The sequence below is a fragment of the Miniopterus schreibersii genome (assembly GCF_964146895.1).
Source record: "Miniopterus schreibersii genome assembly, chromosome: 6".
Taxonomy (NCBI): domain Eukaryota; kingdom Metazoa; phylum Chordata; class Mammalia; order Chiroptera; family Miniopteridae; genus Miniopterus; species Miniopterus schreibersii.
This window is the reverse complement of record NC_138107.1, coordinates 56,826,433-56,846,496: the sequence shown is the minus strand read 5'-3', so window position 1 is coordinate 56,846,496 and position 20,064 is coordinate 56,826,433. Positions and strand designations below refer to the sequence as shown.

The 20,064-nt window shown below is 43.5% G+C and overlaps 1 protein-coding gene across 4 annotated transcripts in view; it reads left to right on the top strand.

The window, feature by feature from the left end:
- Positions 1-397: 397 nt before the first annotated feature.
- Positions 398-20,064, top strand: part of FYN (FYN proto-oncogene, Src family tyrosine kinase) — a 193,961-nt gene continuing 174,294 nt past the window's right edge. Inside the window, exon 1 of one of the 4 annotated variants that reach the window (XM_081139626.1) lies at positions 398-910. The gene's annotated coding sequence lies outside the window, so the exon portion shown is untranslated. The remainder of the gene's footprint in view (positions 911-20,064) is intronic. The other 3 variants (XM_081139627.1, XM_081139628.1, XM_081139629.1) reach the window with 3 other exon arrangements.

Genomic DNA, 20,064 nt, shown 5'->3' with positions numbered 1-20,064 from the left:
AGGCAAGATAGCCCTTCCTCGAGGCAGGTTCCCGTGGTTTGCGGGGAATGGCAGATGTCTTTCTGCAGTGACAACTGCAACCTTCCGCAAAGCAGAACCTGCAGTTCACTCTCTTCCCTCCTTCCCCCGCCCTGACTCACTACCTCACAAGTCCACACGATCCTTAGGAACACACACGCACGCACGCACACGCGCGCACCTCCAGCCTCGCATCCCCTCTCGACACCCTCAAGCCAGGATGCCGGCTGCCACAGTAACGCTCAACCCACTCGGTAGCCCCACCCACTTCAGTAACGCCCCCGCCCCGACACCAATGGTCGCCGGGCGAGCCTCCCTAGGCGCCCGTTGATAGGGTAGCGAGGCCTGCCACTCTCAGGGTGCGTCCCGCCCCCTTCTCACAGGGCTGGGGCTCGAGGGGCAGGAGCATCCCCGCGAGTAGCTCGGAGCAGCCGCGGCAGGCGCGGCGCGTCGTAGCAGTTGCGCCATCTGTCAAGAGCCGAGCGGGCGGGGAGGGGGCTGCCGCGGGTGAGGAGGAGGGGTCGCCGTGAGCCGAAGGCCGTGGAGACCCGCCCGCCGGCCGGCCGCGGGAACCGGAGCGAGGCTGCCCTCGGAGCCGAGCCGCGCGTCCATCGCCATCCGGGCGCGCGGTGCTTCACCCCGCGCACCGAGGGCTCCCGAGCCGCACACAAAGCCGCCGCCTGCACCGCACCGCCCGGCGGCCGCCGGCCGCGCCAGCAAAGGATCCGGCCGCCGGGCCGGGGAAACCGGCGCCGCCCCCTCGGCGCTCTCGGAAGGCCCACCGGCTCCCGAGCCCGCCGGAGCCGCCGGAGCCGCCGGAGCCGCCCGGCCGCGCAGGAGGAGGGCGGGAGAGGACCATGTGAATGGGCTCCGGAGCCTGAGCGCCGCACAGGTAAGCGTCCGGCGACGCTACCGAGAGCCGGGCCACCGGCGCCCCGCGCAGCGCTGCCGCCCGGTTGGGGCCCGGCGCTGCCCTCTCCCGGCCGCCGCGGCGTCCCGGGCACCCCGCGGGGCTGCGGGGGAGCTGGCGCCGCTCCGAGTCCCCGCTGCGAGCCGGAGGCAGCCCTGCGGGTGCGGCCCTGAGGCGGCGCAGGGATGGGGGCCCATTTTCTCGCCCGCGAGCGGGCGCCGGGTGAGAATGGGAATTGGCTTAGAGCAGAGGCTGGCCCAGACTCCGCCCCCGCCCTCCTTTCGGGGCCCCCCGCGGGGACCCGGCCGTGTGTGTTGTTTTAATGTCAGGGATGATGTAATCACTTAATAATTGATGCCCCGTGCTGCTTCCCTCCCACCCCACCCCACCGCACCCCACCCCTGCCCCACTCCTCCACCTCGCAGCCTCCTCCTCTCGCGGCCGTCGCCTTCCCCGGCGCATCCTCTGCCTATTTCTGGCACCTCCCATGCACTTCCCCCTCCTCCCCTTCACTCTTCCTGTGCCACCTCCCACCCACCCACCCTTCCCCTGTCCCCAGTGCCGAGGCCCTCGCTCCCCTTCCTCTGCTCCCACCCCTTCTCCCCCAAGCTCCCTTCTCCTCCCCTGCTCGCTGGATTTCCTCTCTACTTCCCTAGATCGATGACTGTTTTTATTTGGTCGCCTCCCCTCTCTTATCTCTGCGGCCACAGGCGGAGCGGACTGGGCCAGAAAGAGGCCACAGAGCTTGGGCCCAGGCGGAGATTTGCTGGGACTCAGTGCGAAGAGGGATAATAAAGTCACCCTTCTTGCCCCTCCTCCCCCAATAAATCACACAGACTGTGTGTGTGTGTGTGTGTGTGTGTGTGTGTGTGTGTGTGTGTGTGTGTGTGTGTGTGACACAAAGAGCTCTTTCAGTGCACTGAGAGGAGATGCACAAAGTGCCCAAGGATGGGCGCAGTGCTTCTTGTTTCTCTTGCCTGGGGCTTCCCTTTCTCTCAGATAAAGCAGTTGATCTCTCTGAGAGTCTTTCCTGCCACATTTACCAAAAAATAAATGGCCCCAGATGCAGGGTGGCAGGTGCTAGCGTTTCGCTGTATTCATGGACCGGTAGTGTTGACTGGCAGCTGCAGTGTTTCTTAGATTGAAGGGGGAAATGATTCCAGCCATCTTAAGAGTTGCTTTACTTTCAAAGTAGCCCTCCCTCCCCTTTTTAACACCCTCTCTTTTGGGGCGTAGGTACTAAGAGCTGAGGTGGGGTAAATTAATGTGGGGGCAGAAAATTCTGTTTCTGAATCAGAGCATTAAATTGGTGTTTGATACGAGGGGAGCGGCCTGACTTGCTTCTTTTCTCGAGTCTACACAGTGCTGAAGTCTTTTGAAATGAAATCTTGTCTGCCCAGTGTTTTCGCTTTGCCCTTATATTAAAACAGGTTTCTTGGGCATTGATAACAGCATTAAATTGGTATTGGGAAGACCACTGGAGGCTGTCTCTTCCTCACCTCAGGGCAGCCTTCAGAGGCCCACATCCTTCCTCTTACCACCCAAGTGACTGCAATACTTTCCACCCTTTGTGCTCTCTTTCTCCTTATCTCTGCCCCATGGGTACTGTGAGGAAGGGACTCACAGACTTTTGGAGGAAGTGGTTTGTTAATTCTCAGGTTTTGGAGGCCCTTAGCTATGAGCAGAGTATGTAGAGAATCTTTTGACTGAACTTTGAACCATCTGCTTGATGTTCCTCTTAGGGAGGAAATGTTGATGTAAATCTGGGGGCTTAGTGTTACGTTTTGTAAGCCAGTAACTATTACATGCTTAATCGATAATGTCAACATGTAGGTTGAAACCAATGATTCCTAAGAGCATGATTCTTTGACTGTTATAAGTAATAGAACTATCTCGTTTGTTCTTCAAGAATTTTTATTGGAAAAGAGTTGTTAATATTCATATTAAATATTTACTTCTGCACTTTCTAAGGACATTCATGGTGGAATTTTTATACTTAAAAAAAAGTAATAGAGTTAATGAGTGTGCTGGAAAAACAAAGGGTTGTTTGTTTGATGCCAGACCCAGGAAAGAAAGTCAGTGCACAGTAAATCTGCACTCAGTTGACCAAGTTAGAGAGACTTAATGATGAGGTTGAATGTGAACAGATGCACACTCAGCTTTCTGTGCCTTTACGCTGGGCTTTCTTTTGGGTCTGGAATCTCCAATCCCATCTGATTTGCTTGAGTACCATTTAACCTTTAGAGCCCAGTTCAAAAGTCATCTCCTCTGTGAAGTTTTCTCTGTCCTTTCTCCTCCAAACTCATCATGCTTCCAATTTTGTTTTCAAACTTCAGCAGCAGGCATTATCGTTGACATGTATCTGTTTCCATCATTCATTGATCAGCATTGAGAGATGGAACCTGGTCTTATTTATCTTGTCTCAACAAATGTGAGTTAGGTCTTTGATATGTGCGAAGCACCTGATTAGGCTAATTTTAGTAGCTATAATGAATAGGCCTGCAAAAATATAATGGCTCAAAAGCAATAGACATTTATTTTTTTAAAATATGTCTTTATTGATTTCAGAAAGAGGAAGGGGAAGAGAGAGAGAGAGAGAGAGAGAGAGAGAGAGAGAGAGAGAGAGAGAAACATCAATTATGAGAGTCATTGATTGGCTGCCTCCTGCATGCCCCCTGCTGGGGATCCAGCCAGCAACCTGAGCATGTGCCCTGACAGGGAATCAAACCTCAATCTCCCCGATCATAGGTCAATGCTCAACCGCTGAGCCATGCTAGCCGGGCAAGCAATAGACATTTATTATTCCTCATGTTATAGTCCAAAATGGGTGTTAGTGGTCAGTGGGTGGCTTTCCTCATGTTCCACCATCTCATAGCACTCCATTGTAACCTGCTTTCCAGCTGGCAGGAGGAAAAAAGAGGGAGTGGAGGAGGTGCACCCACTTTTTAAATACTTTGTTCTGGAAATGACACCCATCACTTCTACTTACATCCTTTACATGAGGGCTAGTTCTGTGGCCACTTTTAACTGCAAGGGAGCCTGGGAAATGTAGGTTAACCAAATGAGCAGATGAAAGATTAAGAAGAAATGTATTTTTGGCCAACAGCTTTGCCATATGCTGCCACTCAACAAGGCTCAGTCATTGTCCTCAAGGAGTTTGTAGGCTGATGAGAGTTAAATTAAATGGAAACCTATAGCTTGTAACATCATTGCTTTTGTTCTTTTGGTTTTAAAAGTTCAGGTGTTTTCATTTTGAACAAGTTTCAGAACACCTTGCTTTTTGTCAGTTCAAGCAGCCAGTTCCGTCTCAGCAATCCCTTGTAATACAAGATGTGATAGCTCCTGTGTTGCCTTTGATATCTTATTTTTATTTTTTTTACTCCAGTAGCACCTTTCTTGGCCTAGTTTTTTACCTGCTGACTTTAGAGACTCCCAAAGTGGCTGGGGGGAGGGGGTCCTTAGAAGTCACAGCCCTGCCTTCCATTAATTGGAAGAGGAGAAACTTCTTGCCCCATGTAATGCTAATAGGAAGGGAGCCTCAGCCAGCCCAGCTCTTCAGTCCCACCTCAGTCCCCTTCATCACACAGCTGCCCTGACTTTGTGACTATGAGCCTTGTGTATTCCAAGGAGGTTAAGTGAACATCCGGACCTCCAGGAGCAGGGTGAACTGCTAATGTTCTTCATAGTATAGTCTCCATCCTCCACAGGCCTCCAAATTGTTAGAACAGTTCTGTCTGTATTAATCATCATACTTAATAATGTACATATTTTTGCTATAAACATTTCATTATATTCATCTGTACTGCAAACATTAGGCCAATATGTTACTGTGTGCAGGGCACTAGGAGATAAGGTCATGAAAATGAATACATCTGCTGTCCTTGCTCTTCAGGAGCTCACAGTCTGCTAGAGGAGATAAAAATGTTTAATAATAGCTAACTTGTATTGAGCATTTGCTATCTGTCAAGCACTGTTTAAACTCTAATCCTAACAATAATGATATGAAGTAGTTTCATATATAATTCCCATTTTACAGATGGGAAATTGAAGTAAGGGAAGTTAAGTAACTAACTTGAGATCATACAGCCAATAAGTGGTAGAGTCAGGATTCAGGCCCAATTTGGTTTCAAAGCCCTTGCTCTTAGCCACTAGGCAATATATAAAATACTGTATATGGATATAATGATGATATTAGTTAAATGTGTTACGTGCCAGAAGGGGGATGGGTGGCATAAATATTTGGAAATTGATACTCTAGTTGTTGGGAAGTAGGACTTTATATTTAAGTAAAAAATAAAATGTTCATTTCTACCTCCACTCCTTCCATTTAGACCCTCATCTATTGCTCACCTAGAAAATAGGAAATAAAATTAAATTTTAAGATGGGAAAGGACAGCACATTGATACTGGAAATACTTTTATTCAGTGCGATTTTTATTTTAAGCTGTTTTTTTCTAGTGATCCACAGGTAGGTCTCTATGAGACTATGGATTGTCCTACATATTTACTCATTCAGCAGCATTCATTCATTCATTGTAGCTACCATTTTCCAGACATTGAACTAGATGATTCAGGGGCAAAGAATGCAATCCTGCCTCAAGGAACTTACTTGCAGGAGGAAGTCTGTACCCACTATGATAAATCTATGATTCTAGTGATTCTCACAGGAGCATGGGAGCATACAGGAGGGAGCATGACCTCCACAAAGAGGTGGGAAAGTGGGGAAGCCAGGCAGAGAAGGCTGGAGGAGGAGGTGTCTTCTAGAGGAGTAGGAGTCACCTAGTTGAGTGTTGTGTGACGGCCCTGCCCCAGAAGGAGCATCCCAAAGGGCCAATGCACAGACCTGGGAAACTGCAAGAAGTTCAGGGTGGGTTGAAGGAAGATGAACAGAGGGAGAAGATAGGGCTGGAGGAAAAACTGAGAATGTTCTTATATTTTGTCAGGAATGCCATTTAAGAGTTGTAAGTGGAGGTAATGCCTAGATCTGATTTTAATTTATAAAGATCATTTGGCCACAGTGGACCAGAGGTGGTCAAGATACAGGGAAGGTAGTTATGGAAACTCAGATGAGTGATAGATGAGGGTCTGGATGGAGCAAAAGAGACAGAATAAGAGAGGGTGAGATTGATATGGATGGGGAGGCGCAAAGACAGGTCCTTGGGAATTAGGTGGAGAGAGACACTGAGACCAGCAATTCAGTAAGAAAAGCTGGTGTGTGTAGTGATGACTTTGTCATGGATACTTTGCACTGTCAGGTCCAGGTATCTCATAGGCAGTTGAATAGACGGTCTGGAGTGAGGAGTAGGACTCAGATGTAAATCTATTAGCAGCAAATTACAAGATACTTGATGCCATGGATGTGGGCAGTATCACTCAGAGAGAGTGTGGAGAGGAGATAGAGCAGACAGGGCTGGGAGAGAGCCTGGGAAGAAAGGAGGAGGAGAAGTCCAGGCTCTGAGTGGGAGAGGGGCAGCCAGAGTATTGGGCAAGCCCTGGGGAGACAGGTGTTCCTGATCCCCAGGGAGAGAAGGTTATACCCCAGATGTTAAGCACGATTAAGAATGACAAGTACAGTTGGATTTAGCACCAAAGATCTCTGGATCCAGGCACAGAAGCATCAAGGGAATAGAGTTTGGAAATCTAAAACTCTGCTGCTCCCAAGACCAAGGTAGAAATAGGTATCAAAACCTATAGAAACCTACCCTAAGGGACCTAGAGATCATGTAGTCCAACATGTCCATTTTACATGTGAGGAAAAAGGAGCCCCAGAAAGCTAAGCAACTTGACCAAGGTGGCAAAGTTACCACTGAGAGCCAGATTTCAAGCCTTTTGGCCCAGGGCCATACCGGGGTATGGTCCTGGTTTAGCCCCTCCCAGCTGCGTGAACTGGACCAAGTTACCTAATTTCTCTGCACCTCCCTTTCTTCACCTTTAAAATGGGGATAATAGTTCCTACCTCAGAGGTTTGCTGTGAGGAGTCCATGAGTTAATAAATGTAAAGCACTCAGAATAAGACTCCACATAGAAAAAGCTGTGTGTTTGCTGCTGTTGTTAATGTGTGTGTGTGTGTGTGTGTGTGTGTGTGTACACACACACATACACAAAACACATATGCATATGCACACACATGTATAACATATATGCCCCTTAGGGAAAGGAGGGTGAAAATACATTGTGTGCATAAAGGGAAATTTTGAATATTTTAGAAAGATTTGGGTGATTGCTAGTACTGGATCAAGAATTACTGGGAAAAGGTAGGAAATTAGTATGATTGAAAACAGCATTTTTAGCAAGTCTTCTTAAGAAATGCCAAGCCTTTTTTATTCTTGAGAATAGAAAATAAAACACTTTGAAGTTAGCCCTGTAGAAGGGTTTCTTTGTTTTAGTCAGATAACCAGAATTTTAGCCTGTTGACAATGTAAATTCCTTGAGTTGGACTTCAGAACCTCATCATGACTTTCCGAAGGTGGAACAAACTATGAAGTAGGACCCCCCCCCACACACACACACAAGTTATGACTTTCATGCACTTGGTTCCTATGAAACAAGGGTGATTTGTGTTATTTAGAGGAATATATCTTTTTTTGTTTGTTTTTTAGTGTTTCTAGTTGAACAAATCTAATTTTTAGCTACTAAAACACATGAGTAGCCTGAACAGTATTATCCAAATGGACTTGGGTGACATGCAGTACAGATAACTTAGGAGTAAGTGGCACTCTGGACTTGATTAGAACACAGTAATCCTAGAAGGATATAAACTGGATTTATGGTCTAATAAAAACATGGGAAGAAAAGATAATGCTTACTGACTCATGAAACTTTAACAATGTTTGTAAGGCTCTGAGCTGTAGTATTTGGGTGCGAGTGTTCTGCCATTCATCTGAGCCTGCTTCCAGAATGACCTGCTTTGCCTCTCTCTGGATGTGAGGCAGACTTGGGTCCTCTTCCCGGCTATTCTCAGGATGCAGAGAACATCCTTGTAGACCCATCACCTCAAGCAACATTCTGTTGGTTTGGGCAAATATGTATTGAGTACCTACTAACTGTAAGTTTTGGGGAGAAAAAATACAGCATGGGAAAATTTTAACCCATTGGTTATTTCAATTCAGAAGGCTTTTTCTGAGGTCTACTTATTTCTGACCTATGCATACCACAGCTGCTCATTCCTCTCTAAATACACCATAAAAATAATAATGCCTACCATTTTTATTGAACCCCAGAGGCCTTGTTAAGTGCTTTACATACAGTAATTTACTTAGTCATAACAACACTATGAGGCAGTCATCATTATCCTCATTGGTCAGATGGGAAGATGGAGGCTCAGAAAGGAAACTTGCCCATTGTCACACAGCTAATTACTAGAGAAGTCAGGTCTGCCTGGTTCCTGAGCTCAGGCCTGCTTTGCTCCAAAGCCATGGGTCCTCACTCCCTGCCTGTTTTCAAACCCCCTTGCCTTTGCTTTACAGTTACTTCTGAGGTAAGTGTTGGTGGTACAAAGGCACCTTTACCCCCTGTGGAAACCTCATTACCTCTGATGGCTCCATTCAAGACTTACCTTCTGGGAAGCCCCCGTTTGATCCTATCTCTGGGTTCCCATGGCACTTGGTTACCACCCCATTATCACCCTTGTCACAGCAAAGTGAAGTCAGCTCTGTGAGAGTAGGCAGTACTGGTCTCTTTTTACTGACTTGTGGGCTCTTTGTAAGTCAGGTATTGTATCTTTTTCATGGTTTGATTTTCCCAGCACAACACCCAGCACTATTTCATGAGGTACTGTCATTTCTATCCCCATTTAACAGGGGGGAAACTGAAGCATAGAGGTTAAGTGATTTAGTCAGGGTCACAGAGCTAGTAAACAGCAGAGCTGGGATCTGAACCCAGGCAGTCAGCCTGTCTCCAAGAATCTATGTTCTTAACACTAAATTTGTTCCATCTCTCTAATTAGATTATAAACAACCTAGCCCAGTACCTCATAGTCCACACACAGTAAACATCAGCCCTTGTTTTTCCATCCACCCTGGCAGAACATATAACAGAATGTATTGAATCACGTCTTAGCCCTTGATAACTAAAGAGCTTTAGAGCCATAGTTGCATGAGTATCCTCTGAGGATCTTATAGAATGCACATTCCCAGATCCTATTCTCATTTAGTAAGTATGGGTGGACAGGGTTGAACACTGAAATCCTTTTCTGTATTTGAGAATGGCTGGGAGGCAGCTGTGAGAGACGAGGAATGAAGCAAATATAGTGAGTCTCAGCCACAGTGATGGGAGCAGGCCATGAAGTGGTAGAGAATCAGCCATCAGCTGGATCCGGAGGGAGCAGCAGCCCAGAGGAGGCTGGGGACCAGAAATCCACCGCAGAAAGACCTTTACCTTGTGTTTTTAAGATTTCTAAGTACCTACTCCTTTTGAATGTGCTGGTGGGATTTTATCTGATGAATTCAGACACTTTCATTTTCTTCAGAGCTTCCATCTTTGAGGTACCCAAAAATAGTAGGCTTTTCATGGAGTTGTATAAGGAGTCCATCTGCTTTATACTGAAAAGTAAGACTTTAATGGAAAATTAAAAATGAGCCAGATCTCATTTCCCACAACAAAGCCCAGGGTACTTTTCCCAATCCTTTCTTCCCTAATCCCCCCCCCAAAAGTTACTGAATCTGTATTTCTGTGAAATCCTGCGCAATTTAAATTCTCCTGAAAAGGCAAATAAATACCAACAAGTTCCTTCATTTTCACACATCGTAGTATCTACTTAAAAGCAATAACTATTTTAAATATTATCACTTGTAAAATTTCATTTTTATTTTATTTCAGAAATTGTGTCATATGTTGCCTATAGGTAGGCACATGCACACAGGATAATTTGGAAAGTGCTGATTTCTGTTAATGGTTTCTCTTGTTTGCTCTGAGTTTGGAGAGTTTCACCTTTTTGTTGTTTAGTTTATTATCTAACCTCCTAGAAATACAAGCAGAGCACCTCATTGTTTTCAGATTTAGAAGCTGAGTTAATCAATGAAATCTAACATTCTGTCATTCTGTATCTTTTATCATTGTCTCTTACTTGAACATGTCAGTTCTGCAGCTGTCCTCTATATATACCTTTGTCTAATCTATATTCTCTTGATATGTTATGCTTTCAGGCTCCCCCATGATTTGCAAACAACAATTCCAGTTGCAAAAAAAATAAAAATTAAAATAAACACTTCCTGTTGCATCACTCCTGTATTTTCTAGATTGAGTGAGGAGGTTCGATCCATGTGAAAGTGGATGTGTTGGCTGATGGGGATACTGGTTCTTTTGCCCTGTCCCTTTACTAACAACCCAGTGAACAGGAGAAAGACCGAATTTCTTAGCTGGGTATTCAATGCCTTCCACTGTCTCCACGTTCTTAGTGGTACCTGGCTGACCTCATTCACCACTGCATTAACACTTGATTAGCCAGATATCAGTCTACTACATCATTAATATGGAATATGTGTTCCAGGCTTTGTAGGAGGTTTTCTCTTGGAATTCCCTGATCCTTCTTTCCCTCAGAATTCTAACCATTTTTCAAAGCCCACTTGGAATCCCAACTCTGGGAAGATTACCCTAGCCTTCTCATTTTCTTGCATTGAATGTTTATGTCTCTCAATTACCTCTTAATAAATGATGCCTTATGTTATTAGTTAATTCCTGCTATGACGAATCCAAGGTGTAGAGAATTTTTGTGACTTGCCCAAGGTTATACATCCAGTTATTAATTTAGTTTAGACTAGAATCCAGGTCTCCTAGAAATATATATTTATGTCTCCTGTTTTCTCAAGAGACTGTTGGCCTCATCCATGCAAAAATTTTGTTTACTGCTCCCCCTTCCTTTTTTTTTTTTTTTTTTGTTCCCCTATAGTATGTAGCAGGATGTCTTTTATAGTGCAGATAGTCAGCAGATGTTGACTCAGACAGGCCCTGAGGCAGGGCACTGGAATGTATAGCTGGTTTCCAGCCATCTGTGCAGCTAGGCTGGCATCTCCTTGGATATTGAGCTTCTGTAGTTTCTGATGGCACCCAATTCACTTTCTACTGATCCGCATGACTTAGATTCAGTCACTATCCTAGACTTTTTAGGACCCACCATTGTATTTTGAGAATGGTGTGTGTTTAAAGATTTTTTGTTCATAATATTGAGCTTTTTGTTAAAAAGTTAGGGTGGTCAAGGAAATAGTTACTTCTTTGCCCTCTGTTGTCAGGCCTCCATTAAGATTTTCACTAAGGCAACAAGAAGTCACCAGTGCACAATGACATCCAAGACCAGGGTAAATGCAGAATATTTAAAAATCTGGAGGAAACTGGAAGAATACAGTAGTGAAGAGTGCGAGAGAGAAGAGTAGCAGAGTGAGCCGCCAGTGTATTCCGGGGGAACCAGAGAAGACAGGTGCTCACCTATTATTCACCTGCTTGTTTCTGGACCTCTCAAAGTGGCATTTAACTGGTTCCTCAGCCATATGAAACCCAGCTTTGGCTGTGGGACTGACTTCCTCTCCATGCATTAGTTTGCACCATTAGCTGGGGAGGGGAGGTTTCCATCATATACTTAAAGTCCTACAAAGTAATGATTTCATACTATATCCCGGTATATACAACAGCCTCTGTTTGTATATCCTTCAAAAGAATGCTTGAAAATAAGCCTATAAAATGTTTTCCATGGTTGGAGGGAGGGACCACTCAAGTGATATCTGTAACAAAAGACCCAGCAGCACAACAGGCGTGTTTGTCAGCCTCTCATTAAGAGTCTTCTCAGCTACCTAGGAATAGCTCTGTGTGGTTCCTCATTAATGGCTTCTCTTGCCTAACTCCCACCTGGATGCCAGATTTAATGTATCTGAAGGATGGAGACCAAGAAGAACGCTTTCTGTGGATTTAGACCAACTGCTGTAGCCAAGACAGAGAGGGAGGGTATCTGTATTTCACCGTGGTTTGCATTGCTACCATGGTCTTTGGAAAGTAGTAGTCAACTGTTTTTCCTTCCTTAACCATTCGTTATCTGCAATTTCAGTGCTTTTCCTGCCCTCCTGTCCACTGCCACAACCACTTGCTTAAATGTGGGCAATCACACGCTACTGACAAAACGCACTTTGCCCTTGGCTGGCATATAATGGCACCACTTTACCCAGTTTGTTCACGTTCACTCACTTTTGTACATATCAGTGTCAATATTGTCCATTTTCAGTGGCAAGCTACTAGAAGGCTAGAAGCACACCTCATTTAATTCACTTTGTGCTCTGTGTAACTGTGCAAGTAGGGAGGTCTCCCTAGATGTTTTCAGTATTTCTAGGATGAGATGCATCTTGAATAAATTTTCTTTTTGTAGATAACACTTTAGGTCCTCTGCATTGATAGATGCTCAGAGTCATGGTTTAGAATCCAGATTTTTGTTGCACCTAATGTTTTAGGTTCTACCTTATGTTCCACATCCTTGGGTTAAAATCCAGTGATCCCAAATCCTAGCTCTGTCTGCAAGTTAGTGTCAAAGCATAGATAATGTGCCATACCATACTCTTTTCATACTAGTGTGGTTAACCATACAAATTCTCACTGTCTTATAGTCATTATTCAACTGGGTCTTGATTTCAGAATGCCAAGAGTTGGAGGTATTTCTCTAAGAGGCCAAGAATTGCTAGTGAAAGCCAGTGAGGTGTGGCTGGGAAGAACCTATAAGGACTGTGTATAAGGAACAAAACTGGATGCCTCTCTGGGTGCCAGGAATTCCTGGGAAGTTCTAGTTAGTTTATAGCTAAGTGTGATACAAGGAAGATTGGCGCTTGGAAAACTGTAGCCCCAAATGTTCTCTGATTGTGCCTTGGCCCAACCATGCCATATAGGAAAAGCCCAGTGTGGGAAAGTGTTGAGTCCCTGATCTGAGAGGCTCAAGGCAAACCCTAGTGCCTTCCCTGATTCCACCTCCAAAGCTGTGACACAGTTTCCTGGGATGAAGCATCCTGGCCTCCACCCCCACAGCAGTATTCCTGTGCACTTTGAGATCTACAACTGCTGTGGCAACAGCCCTGCTCTGTGTCTCCTAGTGGGACACCTCTCTGCACTCTCAGTGTCTCCTGGATGAGCTAGAACATATGGAAATGACCCACTAAAAAGAGTGATGTTGATGAGGCTGGAGAGAGGGGATAATGTACAGAAGGGGATCAACAAAGAGTTGGTAGAGTCAAGATGATGGTAAGTATAGAAAGAGCCTTTGTATTAGAAAGAGTTTTCTGTGGCTGCCATAACAAATTTTCCCAAACCATGGCTTAAAACAACAAAAAAACCTCTCACAGTGAGGCCAGAAGTCTTGAAATTAAGGTAGATCCTTCCAGAGGCTCTGAGGGAGACTGTTCCATGTCTCTTCCCTAGGCTCTGGTGGCTGCCTGCAGTCCTGGGCTTCCCTCTGTCTCCATCTTCACATGGCATTATCCTCTCTATCAGGATACTTGTCATTGCATTTAGGACCCACACTAATCCAAGATGATCTCATCTTGAGGTTCTTAATTACATTTGTAAGACCCTTTTTCAAATAAGGTCACACTCACAGGGTCCAGATGGACATTTTTTGGGGGGGAGGCAATGCATCATTCAATCCATGATAGCCCTCAAAGGGATAAAAATTAGCAGTAATTCTGAGGGATACAGAACAGATGAGAAAGATATTTATAGATTTGAATGTCTGAAGGACAGGCACAGTACTTTACATGTGTGATGTGTAACTATCACTGTAAGATAGATGAAGATACAGTGAAATTTTTATGTGAAAAGAAGTTTGAAGGTATGGAGTTTCCTGAAACTTTTCAGTAAAATTGGAGACTGAGCCATCATCTGAAGGTGGAAGATTTAGAGATGAGATGAGGGCTTGGAAGACCTAGAAAAAGTCCAAAGAGTCAATGGATAAAAAGTATGAAGGAGACATTGTGAGGCCCCATTGGAATCTATAGATATTTTTGACGGTTCCCTTAGGCCAGTTTTGTGCCTTTGCCTTGTAGTGCTTATCACTTTGGAATGGAAAACCTGCCCTTGGGGTGACCTAGAGTTGAGGATTAGTTTAAATAGTCAAGTGAGGAAGATGTTCTGAGAGATTAGAGGAAATATCAAATGAATCAGCTGAACAGGGGAGTGAGATGGATTTGCGATGATGTCTAAGGTAAGGAAGGCTCTGAGGTTTTAGGGATGTGATGAGTAAACATAGCAGGTGTGGAGGAGGAGAGACAGAGGTGAGAAGGCCCGAGGAAGAGGAAACCCAGGGAAATGGGAAGTTCCAAACTGATACTGAGCAAGGGTCGCTTAACAGAATAGAGGTTCAGGACATTAGATAAAAAGAATTCAAGAAACTGAAGGGCATAGGCCCTTTTAGCCCTGGGTTCAAATAGGTATAAATGGTGTCTTCTAGAAGAATGACATGCTTATATGTTGCACTTTTTAAAAATCTTGGGTGAGTGTTCTGGGACCTCTGAGACCTTGCATTACAACCAGCTGATTTAGTGGGGATAATATTTTGAACTGACATTCAATTTACTTTCACTTCCTCCTCATTCTTGTTGCCCTGGGAGTCTCCCTCATTGAGGCTAAGGATTCCATTACTTCAGGGGGAAGACAGACTATAAGCTGGGACAAAGAAGACATTGTTCAGCTTTCAACTTTCAAAACGGGCGCTTGAAGCGTGTTGCAGAGATCAGTTAGCCCAGACCTTCCTTTAAAAGAGGAAGACTTTGTTAGAAGAAAAATGATTTGTGGATTCCAAAGAGCAAGATCTCAGAAGACCTGGCATACACTGTACAGTAAGCCATGCAGGAGGGAGGCTGCAGAAAGCAGGAAATACCTTCCTGAGCTGCAGGATGGAGTTTGTAGAGATTTGGATGAGACTAGAGTTGAGAAATGAATGGTTTCCCTGGGATCCCCACCTCTGGGTGGGTGGAGAATAATCTGCACGCAGACAGCAGTTGGACCCTGTGTCCTGTCTGGAACTCTGGGAGGAAAGTACCTTGTGGAAACTAGCCCTGAGATGGTGTCCCCTCACAGTTTCCCAGTGCCTCATGTGGCATAGGAGAAATCCTGACGGTCCTGCAGGCCCCCTCAGTTAGATGTGGAGGTGCTGAGAGAGCTGGGTGGGAGAAGCCTCGGGCCAGAATGAAGAGGGCACAGAATGGACTGTGCCAGTCTCACTGGTGAAGGCGGGCTGGGATCATGACTGCAGATATCCACCAGTTGCATCAGCAGAATGAGGCCAGCATTCAAAGACAAAGGGATGTTACATCCCAAGGAGGCCAGTGAGGGCTTGCAGGCCAGCACCTGGACCAGGTTCTCTCCCTATCCTTTGGTGGTCTATAATCTTCCCCTGGGGGGAAGAGGGAAAGGGAAAGGAACACAGCCAGGAGAGGCAGTTTGAGATGAATTTAATTTGACTAATTGCCCTGAAGCAACTACAATTTTAAGTCTAAAGAGATTAAGTTATATGGAAGTAGCAAGGTGGGTTTTTTTCTATCATAAGCAGAAACATGATGGTCATGATCAAGTTGAATTCAACCACAGAGAAATGAAGTAACAGCTTTTGTATATAGCTGAGTAGTAAGTGTAAATTTCAAACCTGCCACAGTGCTTTCGAGGTATGTTTTAACATGATGCTGCACTGCTGCTGCTGGTGGCAAATTTACTTACCTGCGTTCTTACACTGTGTTTTTTCCTTTGAGTAAATCATGGGTTAGCATCCCTATGCCAGGTTCATCCTGGAGAAGAGGCACGATCTGGCTTTTTTTTTTTTTTTTTTTTAATATATCTTTATTGATTTCAGAGAGAGGAAAGGAGAGGGAGAGAGAGAGATAGAAACATCAATGATGAGAAAGTCATTGATCAAGCCCGCAACCCGGGCATGTGCCCTGACCAGGAATCGAACCCTGATCGCCTGGATCCCAGGTCGACGCTCAACCGCTGAGCCACGCCTGGCTGGGCTGGCTTCTTGAGGAGCAGAGTTTTCTACCAGATATTCCAAAATGCAGTGTAATTTGGGCTTCCCATTCTTTAGTAAGTGGCAGTTCTTCCTAGCGCTCTAGAAGGAAGGACCTCAGTTGCTATGGAGCCTTAGGTCAGAGGGAAGTATTAGAATTTCAGGCCTTTCTTTAATGAACAGTCCGCAGTGCTAGAGACGAGAATTTTCACTGGGTGTGACCCTTCAGTTCCATATTTTAAAGGTACCAGGGTGAATACTAGAAATTGTAGTCTCTGCGAGGGGAGAAGCTCTTCATTTTTATTCCATCCTCATGGACTAAATAAAGCATGAGTTTATGAAAGGGTTCATTTCCAAGTATAATTCATAAGTAGTTACTAGAACACTCAAAGAGAGAGGGAACCAGTTAGCTCGTTTTAATTACATTTCATTTTTCTTTGACATTCATACAAGGATGATATTGCATTTAAGAAGATGTTTTCAAACCTGTTGTTTCTTGAAGTGCCTAGTAATTTTGGAAGAGAAATCTTTAGTCTTGCTTAAAAGGGCGTGTGTTTGGCTGGGTGGAGTGAGGTGGGACGTTGCCTGTTGGGATACCTACTATGTATTTTCCTACTAGAAAATTACTGTGACATTTTGAGCACATCTTCTCAAACTGTAAATACATTTCATAATTTTCCTCATCTGTCAATTGGAGCCAAGAGACCTAGAGATAAAGGACCATAACATTTATTGAAAGGAGCCACTCAGCTGTCAGAGAGGAAGGTGGAGTGAGGGACTGGATGAAAGAAGGTGAAGGGATTAGCTAAAGAACATATATGCATAACCCACTGACATAGAGAGCAGTGTGGAGATGGCCAGAGGGAAGGGGGGTAGGAGCTGAGTGGAGGTCGGCAAAGGGAGATAGGAAATGGGGACATCTGTAATAGTGTCAACAATAAAGATAAAGAAAAAAATAAAATAACTAAAATTATAGAATTTTTTAAAATGTTGATTTATTAACCACCAGCTCATTTTATAATATTTTGGGTCTATGAAATAGTTTTACTCAAAATCTCAGAAATAAAGTTTCTAAAAATTAAAAGCATATCCATATACATTAGAACAAAAACACTTTTTATAAAGATTATCCAATCATTAAAAGGAACATAAGACTAATTATTCTTGGTACATATTCACTCACCTTACTCAGCCTTTTAGCCATATGTCTCTCATACTCATGTCACTTTTTTTTTTAATGAAGAATGGTTTTTAATTTTCTCATAGAGTTGCCAGTAATCTTCGGAGTTGTGTTTTATAGTTAATATTTGAAATTGTTACTATGTTTAATTGACATTTATGTATATATCATAATATTTTTAACTGAGAAAATAGCTCTTTCTACAGATATACTTAAGTGGAGAGTTAATTCTACTAAATGGAAGCTTCTCTCAGACATTTTTTTAATATTGAAATTTGTAAATATTTTAGCCCAAATGTTATCACAGTCTTTTACCCCCATTCAGGATTCTTATCTTCAGTGAGTATTTTTACAAGACAAAACTTATGAAAATAAATTCCTCTATGGTCCTTCCAAATGTTTTACCACATTTGGATGACACAAAATCATAGATCTTCATAATTTCACTCCATTCTGGTACAGAATATAAGTGTATTCAGTTAAAATCAGAAATACCATCAAAAGATCGCCACAAGTTGAGATACTCCAAAACATAATACAATTTCAGAATTAAATCTTGGACACTACTTGAGTTCTCATAATTTAGTGTGTTCAGTTCCTCCTTTGCTTTCATTGGGATAAATGTCAACATCTTCCTTATTAGCAAGCCTTGTTTCCTATAACTGAGATTGGCTAAAGGCTTTAGAAGCTGAAGTGGAACTGCTTTGATCAAAGATTCCCAACTGTTTTGGAACAGAATGCACCCAACTTTGCAGAATTCACACCATTATGGTACACCTATGTTGATTTAGAGTAATTTCTAAAACATTCTAAAACCTGATTGATGATGACAGGCAGCAAAATAGAAGGCATGTACTACCATGTTGAATATTCACAAAACACTGAGACAAACATTTTGAAGCTCAGTTGTTCTAATTTGTGAATTCTACATCTCTAGTTTATTTTGCATTTGGTAGGATATAACCAGTTGTTTGAATGCAGTTATGAAGTAAGCATATGCCATACCCAATTCCAAGTAACTTTCTTCTCCACAGGTTTCTTAATTTAGTAAGGACAATTACTTTTAGCATCGCAAAACTTGTATTTGTGCTACACTGCAAAAATAAATAATTTCATCTCTTGTGTTAAACTTTCCATAATTTACAGCATTCACAATAACATGCAATGTTTCACCTGTGACAGAACAAACCTCCCCAGGCTTTATTTTGTTCTCAGGAAATAGAAAAAAAATCAAACTATTATTGGAATTAATTAATTTTTCCGTTTAAAATACCAGTTAATACTTACATAAAGCTAGAATCACTTAACTGTTTGTGAAGTTTTTTTCTTCTGCTAATAAAACCAACACATGAAAACAAAGCTATCACTTCACTTTCCATAGAAGCACAAAAAACCTGAACTCAAAACTAAGCAGAATCAACCTAGAAAAGCAGCCATTTGATCTAAAAGAAAAGTCATTTTTCCAAGAGTGCTGTGTTAGTGAACCTTCTGTCACCACATGTGTTAAATCATCATTCTCAGGCATAGTGCTATTACAGTAACTATTAACATTTGAAGTAGTTGCTGCACACATTCTTGAGAAGGCCTATCTCCCACAAATATGTCATGGACACCTAACCTATAACTTGCTATGACTCCTGTTGATCCCTCTGCCTTGTGTTTTGTACATCTCAGATTTATGGCTTATGTAGTAAATTATAACACTATGGTTTCTATGGTGGTTAATAAATATCAGTAAACATTTTGTGCCAGTTAATGTTCATCATCACCTTTCTTGAAAAACAGAAATTCAGCACTCAATTTTTCATTGAATTTTAATTTTTTAGCTCATTGCTACTAAAAGGGATATTGCAAAGTAAAATAGCATAACTATCAATAAATGATTTTAAAAAACCAAAAATACTGTAATGAGAGCATTTACACATTCTTGAGAAGGCCTACCTCCCACAAATATGTCATGGATACCTAACCTGTAACTTGCTGGCCAGTATAGCACAGCTGGCCAACATTATCCAGTGTCTGGTAGACTCGGGGCTGGAGGAGTTAGCTCTCCTTAGCTGCTCATGTCCAGGTGCTTTATGTTTTATTGGTGAGCATCCTGCATGTTGTCCTTGGAAGGGAGGTGTTTATTTAAGCCAAGATTGGAAAGGGCAGGAAAAGAGATGGATTGTCATTGGTCACCTTTCAGACTCAATCACACATTAAGGTGAAAATTCTCTTCACCATGCATGTGTCTCACCCCCTGGCAGGCAAGACTATGGCAGAAGCTGGAAATACATTTTAATGCAACTATTAATAATAACACTTGTTTTAAAAAATGAAACTTCTGGACAAATGCTTAATCCAACTGGCTGTTGGAACAATAGGTGTAATCTAGCACTTTCACAAACAAGCCAAGGTGTAAGGTTACCCTAGTTAGAGATCACATTTTCCCATCTCCTTTGCACCATCCTTTTTTGTCTGGACTATTCTGATAACATTACAGCTCTGCCTTCCCTTACTGTTGACTTTCAATCCCGCTCCCACAACAGCTGAGTGAGCTTTTAAAAATCTGTGTCAGATCACATTACTGGGTAAAACCCCTCACTGTCTTCCTATTACATAAAGTCCGGCTCCCAACTATGGCCCAGGAGGCTTTTCATGCTCCCACCCTCATCCACCTGGCTCCCACTGGATTTTAAGCTTTTACGGAACACATACCTTACCCATCTGTTTTCTTTGCTAATATCGCACATGAGAGCTGCTAATATGTTTTCTCAAAGGAATGAACATGGTTTTCTTTGAGTTGATGACAGAAAAAAAGAGGGAGTTTCTTGCTTGCTAATCCATGGCAATAAGGAAATTCAAATCCAAATCTCTGTCCTGAATGTCATTTCTATCTCTAATAACAAAGTTGGACAGCAGACTGTATCACAGGACTAAACCCTCCGCAAAGCAGAGGTGGTGTCACGCCCACAAGCCCTTCTGGTTCTATAGTCTCGAAGCCCCTCCCTA